Source organism: Helianthus annuus, chromosome 1 (assembly GCF_002127325.2).
Source record: "Helianthus annuus cultivar XRQ/B chromosome 1, HanXRQr2.0-SUNRISE, whole genome shotgun sequence".
Taxonomy (NCBI): Eukaryota; Viridiplantae; Streptophyta; class Magnoliopsida; order Asterales; family Asteraceae; genus Helianthus; species Helianthus annuus.
The window spans coordinates 19,290,316-19,297,226 of record NC_035433.2 but is presented as its reverse complement, the minus strand read 5'-3'; positions in this window follow the sequence as shown (position 1 = coordinate 19,297,226).

Sequence of the window (6,911 nt, the reverse complement as noted above, 5' to 3'; positions counted from 1 at the left end):
GTAAGAAACAAGTTGTTAGTTACAACAGATGTCCACCCCCGCTGGAAAACGAATATCTGGCTAGAAATCCAAATGATGAAAGAGTCAAAAAGGCAACAAATTTACAGTGGGAGTCGGAGTCGTCAGTAAACTTGCCAGATAGTATTGATGTCGTGTTTACATCGTCTTACACTGATCAACAGTCACAATTGATGAAGAAAGTCGTGGATCATGTGTTAGGAAACGATGAGATAGAGGAGTCAAAGTCGGAGTTCGTGTCAGAGTCACAGTCGGGGTCAAGCATTCCGTGTCAAACAGAAAAACAGGACAAAATAGTTTATGATAGAAAATTTCTGTTATCAAAATCTAATTTGGATGATGGATTGTTTAAAGTTGTTTACACTTTGAATGATTCTGACAAATTATATTCTGATGAGCAATTTCCAATAAGAGGTGTCAAAACTGAACTGATAAACAAGGCTTTCAAACTCACAGAAATTAATATTTCTGAAATAAAAGACTTATGTCTTAATGAAAAGCCTAAAAAATACACCTCAAGAGTACAACAAAGATTAAACAAGAAAAAGAAATATAGTTCTGGTTTAGGTTTCCAAAAGAAATCAAACCATAACGGTAATTTCAAAAAGAAAGGATTAGGTTTTACTCCTACAGAAAAACAGAAAAATGAAAAATATGTTCGTGATTTTAAATCAAAAATGACATTTGTTTCAGGAACGTCATCCAAGGAAGAAGAAAAGAAAGATTTCTGGAGACAATCAAACAATGAGTTTCTTGCAAAGAAGCAAGATGAATTGAAGAAGATGGCTGAGGAGAATACAGATACGAGAACCTGTTTCCGATGCAACATTGTTGGACATATTGCCCGAGATTGTTCTAAGGCAATACAATCAAAACAGGGAGTATTTCGTATACTCAAAGAGAAAGTAGTTGAGTTTGAACCACCAATTGATAGAACAAAATTGTTTAAAGATTCTACATTTGAAATTGGTGAGAGTTCTAACAAGTTTTACAAGAAGAGAGCTAAATCTGATAACCAGAAATGGACTGTTAAGAAAGTTGGTGAAAGCTCTAGCGATGATTCTGATAGGTCAAAATCAGAGGAGCTATCTTCTGGCGATGAAACTGATTCCATAAAATCAGTTGAGCCATAAGTTGTTTCAAAATGTGAAGCTGTTTTAAAAGATGAAAAAAAATAGTTCCGATTGTGAATGATGAGAATTTTCCATCACTTCGGGCTGAAAATTATAAAAAGAAAATTTGTCACACCCCCAAAATCCCACCTGCGGAGTACTACCGCTTGGAGGCGTGACTGACCAGGATCCAGCCACCAATCATACTGAACAAGCATATAAATAGTTATAAAAGTCTAACCAATACGATTGGTGTTCAAACAAAGCAAAGTTTAAGTTGTAAGCGGAAGCATAAGTCTTAGAGTTAAAACATAAGTTCAATTGTTTTCAAGTTTAACATGGCACGCAGCAATCCATGTCCCACAACGACTCTCCTCCATGCAAGCTCCAGCTGAGTACCTATGGTCCTGCAAAGCATGTAGTAACGAGTCAACAACTAGTTGAGTGAGTTCACGGTTGGGTGTTTGTTTTAAGTTGTTTCGAAAACGGTTTCCTTTATCTGGCATCCTGCCGTGGGGGTTACCCCATAGTTAAAAACGTGACTTGTTTATTCCCGGTTACTCTGGCATTCCAGCCGTGGGGGCTACCCCGTGTTAGTTATCAGGCATTTCGGCCGTGGGGGCTACCCCATGTATACACTAGACCCGTTACCATATCGACTGCTGACTGTAGTCATGTTTATGTGCCCTGAAACTGTCAATGTCTATCATCATTGACGTGCCCCAGATCCATTAGTTCACGCCCGTCCTCTGCGGCACGGTGTGAGGTTTGTCAGACCTAAATAGCGCTATCTAACTAATGACCCGCTCGCCATTGGCCCGGCGATTAAGTCGATATAAAAGGAGGGACTTCGTGATAGAGTTTTGGTCTAGTACGAGTTGTCCGTCCGTAAGGACGAGGAATCACATTCCTGAACCACTGCTGTTCTACCCAAGGAGGACGAGGAATCTACGTTCCTTAACCCTATTCCTAACCCAGGGAATCCCATGCTTTGTAGAGGGTGTGAACTCACCTTGGTTTGCTCGGCAGATACACAGAAAGTCAATCAAGTTGCAAGTGGTCAACTATGTCCTAACATAGATACCATTTATATCAGATTCAAACCAAGCTGTGCACGTATGTTCTACACGTATTGCACACAGGTAGTGGTTATGGCATACAAGTCTAACTTAGCAGTTCATCAATGGTTTACAGTTAACGATTATGTACAACCCAAAGTCTAAGTGTAAGGCCCAACAGTTGGGCTCGTAATAACAGGCCGGTCCAAAACAGTGCACGTATACACAATTAATCATACATAGAAGTCCATGCATTCGGCCCACTAAGTTAGGCCCAAAACCATGTAAGTGTAGTTCGTGGTCTCGAGTCGAGACTAGAGATCTCGAGTCGTAATTGGACTCGCAACCCAGGTCTCGGGTCATGTTGTTTTGGTCTCGAGTCGCAACCGGACTCGCAGGCATGGTCTCGAGTCATGCTGTTTGTGTGATGGTCATGTGTGATCTCGAGTCGAGACTAGGGATCCTCGACTCGCAACCTGTGTCGCAAATGTGGTCTCGAGTTGTCATGCTCAGGTCTCGAGTCGCAACCAGGTGTTTTGACTCCCAGCACCTGCTGATCCTTCGCAGTTGTACTATCCAATGAAATTCTAATATCATGCAGCAGTAATGTATTATCCACTAAACATGTTTTGTTGTCTAACATTTAACTAAAATGGATCAAACATAGCAGAATTCAAATATCCAAATCATATTCATAGCACATTCATGTTGTTCTTCACATATTCATCATGTTCATCAAGTATTCATAACACAAACAACCCTTATTCAAACAAAATTATGAACCACAACTCACTAGCATGCATCCTATTATGACAAGCATTCGGTTTCCATTCATCAATCAATCCAACTTGTATAAACACCCAAACCCTTCGGATCCAAACCCAAGTAAAGCCGATAACACTCATTCATAGTCAAGCATATATTACACACCTTAACATAACAATGCATCATCTTATAATCATCATCAACATAACATGGAAACTTATGAACCGATTACTTGAACACTAACTCATCATGTCTTGCTTACAAGTTAATGTAAAAATCATATGAATCAAGGCACTTTTTGACAAGACAACAAACATCATGAAACACTAACATTAACAATAAACATCAAGAAACACTAACCGGTTGATGAGTTTCAAAGGTGTGTATGATGCTTTCAACCGAGTGTGTGTGTGAGCCGATCCAAGAGTCCAAATCCGAGAATGAGGGAGTGTGTTTGTGAGAGAAAGTAGGAGAGTGTGTGTGTGGAGGAGTATGTGTTGTTTGTCCAAGAAAATGGCAAGGTTGTCTAATCCCCAAGATTATATACTAGTTCTAAGGTGGTGTACCCTAATGGGCTTTCGAGTGTGGTGAAATCGTGAAGAGGAGCATGGCCCAGCCGGCCCATCAGTTACACTATTCACTCGAGACCTCATGGTCTCGAGTCGGGTTCTTGTTGTCTCGGTTCATATACATACACGCATACATACAATTACAACGCATAAACGTAACACGTAATCACATAGGATGTTCACATATATCACTAGAATAACAAGTTAATTAGCCACATAATGTTCAAGCATGTTACATAGAGATACACGAAAGGTTCTAAGTTTCGAGTTGTCACATCATCCCCAAGTTGAAAGAAATTTCGTCCCGAAATTTGGTAGCACTCACTGAGGAAGCTAGTTAAGTTGTATGGTTTTCCCGGTTTTCCTGGGGTGTCACATCCTTCCCCCGTTGATCTGGAATTTCGTCCCGAAATTCCGTAGCTTCAGCCTCAGTAGTGGTCGTACTGTTTGCAAACAGTTGGGGATACTTTTGTTTCATCCGATCTTCGCGCTCCCAGGTGAACTCTGGGCCGTGACGTGAGTTCCAACGAACTCGAACGAGAGGTATTCTAGTGCTCTTGAGGACCTTAACATCCTGGTCCGTGATTTCAACTGGTTCCTCGACGAATTGTAACTGCTCGTCGACAGTGAGTTCCTTCAGAGGAACTACGTGGGTCTCATCTGACAGACACTTCTTCAGATTCGACACGTGAAAAACGTTGTGAACTGCACCGAGTTCTGCTGGTAAGTTTAGTCTGTAGGCCACCTTGCCTATTTTCTCAATGATTTCAAAAGGTCCAACGTATCGTGGGTTAAGCTTGCCTCGTTTACCAAAACGAACCACACCCTTCCAGGGTGAAACTTTGAGTAATACCCGCTCCCCAACATGGAGCTCATGTCACACCCCCAAAATCCACCTGCGGAGTATCACCGCTTGGGAGCGTGACTGACCAGGATCAAGCCACCAATCATATAGAACATTGTATAAAGTAAAAGTGATTGCAATATAAACCAAACCAATTCCATATGAAAGGTGTTTCCAAAACATAAGTAAGATATCATTGTTTAGCGGAAGCGTATAATCAAAACCCAACATAATTAAGTACGAAATGTCATAAGTGTTTAATAAGATAATCACGATCCAAGCCCACAACGACCCGCTCCTCCATGTGCAAGCTCCATATACCTAACGACCTGCAAGGCATGTAGCAGAGGATCAACAACTAGTTGAGCGAGTTCACAGAAAGTAAATGCGTAATAGTAAGTTCGTTTGTAACAGGTGGCTCTACTGGGCCGTTAATACGTTCTATTGGTGGGGGCTTCCCATGTTATATAACCACTAGACTACTCGTAACCATATGTGTTCTTCACAATCCGAGAACAGTAGTAAGTATAAGTTCACGTAAGTCTTACGTGAGTATCCTTCACAACCGAGGATAGTAGTAGGTATAGGTATCCTTCACATCCGAGGATAGTAATATGTATAAGTATCCTTCACAACCGAGGATAGTAGTAGGTATAGGTATCCTTCACATCCGAGGATAGTAATATGTATAAGTATCCTTCACAACCGAGGATAGTGGTATGGTAGTCTAGTTTTAGTGTCTGTACGAATCTATTCAACCTTATTCCTTCAATCCCATTCCCAAGCCCTGGGAATCCCATGCCTTAGTAAGAGTGTGAACTCACCTTGGTTTGCTCGGTATGTTAACTATGTGCTCACGAATAATCAATCATGTCCTATAGTTATGCATGCATACACAATCAGTTAAGCTCGCATTGATTCGCATGCAATATGTGTCACGAAGTGTATTTAAACAGTTATCACATATCACGTTTGCTGTTTAGTAAAAAAATCGCACCATTTACACTTGACAGGGTTAGCAGGCAATTAACATACTTCATACAGGATTTGTGACTTAGTACCATGAGCATTATAAGTAATTCATACAATTCATCAACAAACGCCAGGTCATTTAATCATGTATAAAGCTCAAACTATGTATCAAGCATAAAGGTTGGTCTAGCATATTAAACAAACTCCGACTCTTGTTGCATGATTTTATGCGTCGGACATCATCATGTATATATATCATTCCAATCAAACTTTGGACATCAGGGGCTTCACTAAGACTTGGACATCAGGGGCCTTAAAGATTCGGACCCCTTGATATACTAAAACTCGGACAGGGGGTAACACACCCCTCAAGAACTCGGACATGAGGATATACCCTCACAAAGTCGGACTAGAGAGTCCCCTTCACAAGGTCGGACCATGTGGGGAATTTCCCCTTCATTAACCTCGGACAAAGGAGAGGGGTTAAACTCGGACCCTTGATGTTGTTTTAAAAAAAGTCGGACAAGGTTATTTATCATTAAACTCGGACCTCTTTACAAAGTTAATCATCGGACAAGGTAACTTATCACTAAACTCGGACCTCTTAACAAAGTTAATCATCGGACAAGGTAACTTATCACTAAACTCGGACCTCTTAACAAAGTTAATCATCGGACAAGGTTATTTATCACTAAACTCGGACATAGTGGGGCTGCCATGTTAAACTCGGACCTCTTAACACTTTAATAAACTCAGACCCTTATATGTTTTATATCATGAACTCGGATCCAATTGATTTCCATTACAAACTCAGGCAACATATCCATGGGTACAAAACTCAGACTACCACAAAACTCAGACAAACACATTGTATGAAACTCGGATCCTTAATGCATTTCTTGAAACTCAGACTATCACAACATATTAATAACCTCGGACATGATAACATATTCATTCACAAAACCCTGAGAACATTTCAATCATTCGTTCATTGAGATCAAAGCAGTTACGTTTCTATTGTTCAAGCGATCTCAAAACCCTAATTCATATGTGTTGACGGCAGAAGCATAACAAATCATCAAATGCTAATCAACAACAACAATTGTCACAAGAATAATCTACCGAGTATGCAACTAATCATCATCATAATCACAATTATCAACATCAATTGAAAACACAGAACCCTCATATTATAAACTAGGGTTTTCAAGAATTACAAGAATCATGCATTGATAACAATCCATCAATCAATAAACAATCATTAACAATTACCTTGTGTTGATCCTAGAGAAGGAGAGAAATAAATCTTGTGATGTCTTGCCAATGATTTGGTGATGATTGCCAGAGAATTGTGAACTACGTGCTTTGGTTTTTGTGAAAAATGATTAGTGAAATTGAGATTAGGGTTAAGTATGATTTAGGTTTCACTAATAACTCTTTACCCCCTCCATTATTTTATTTTATAAGAGTGCACTATCTCAATCAATTTCACAGTTTCACCACCAAGTTTATACATTTGACAAGTTTATCACAATTAACACATACAGCCATGCACAATCAAACAATCAAAACA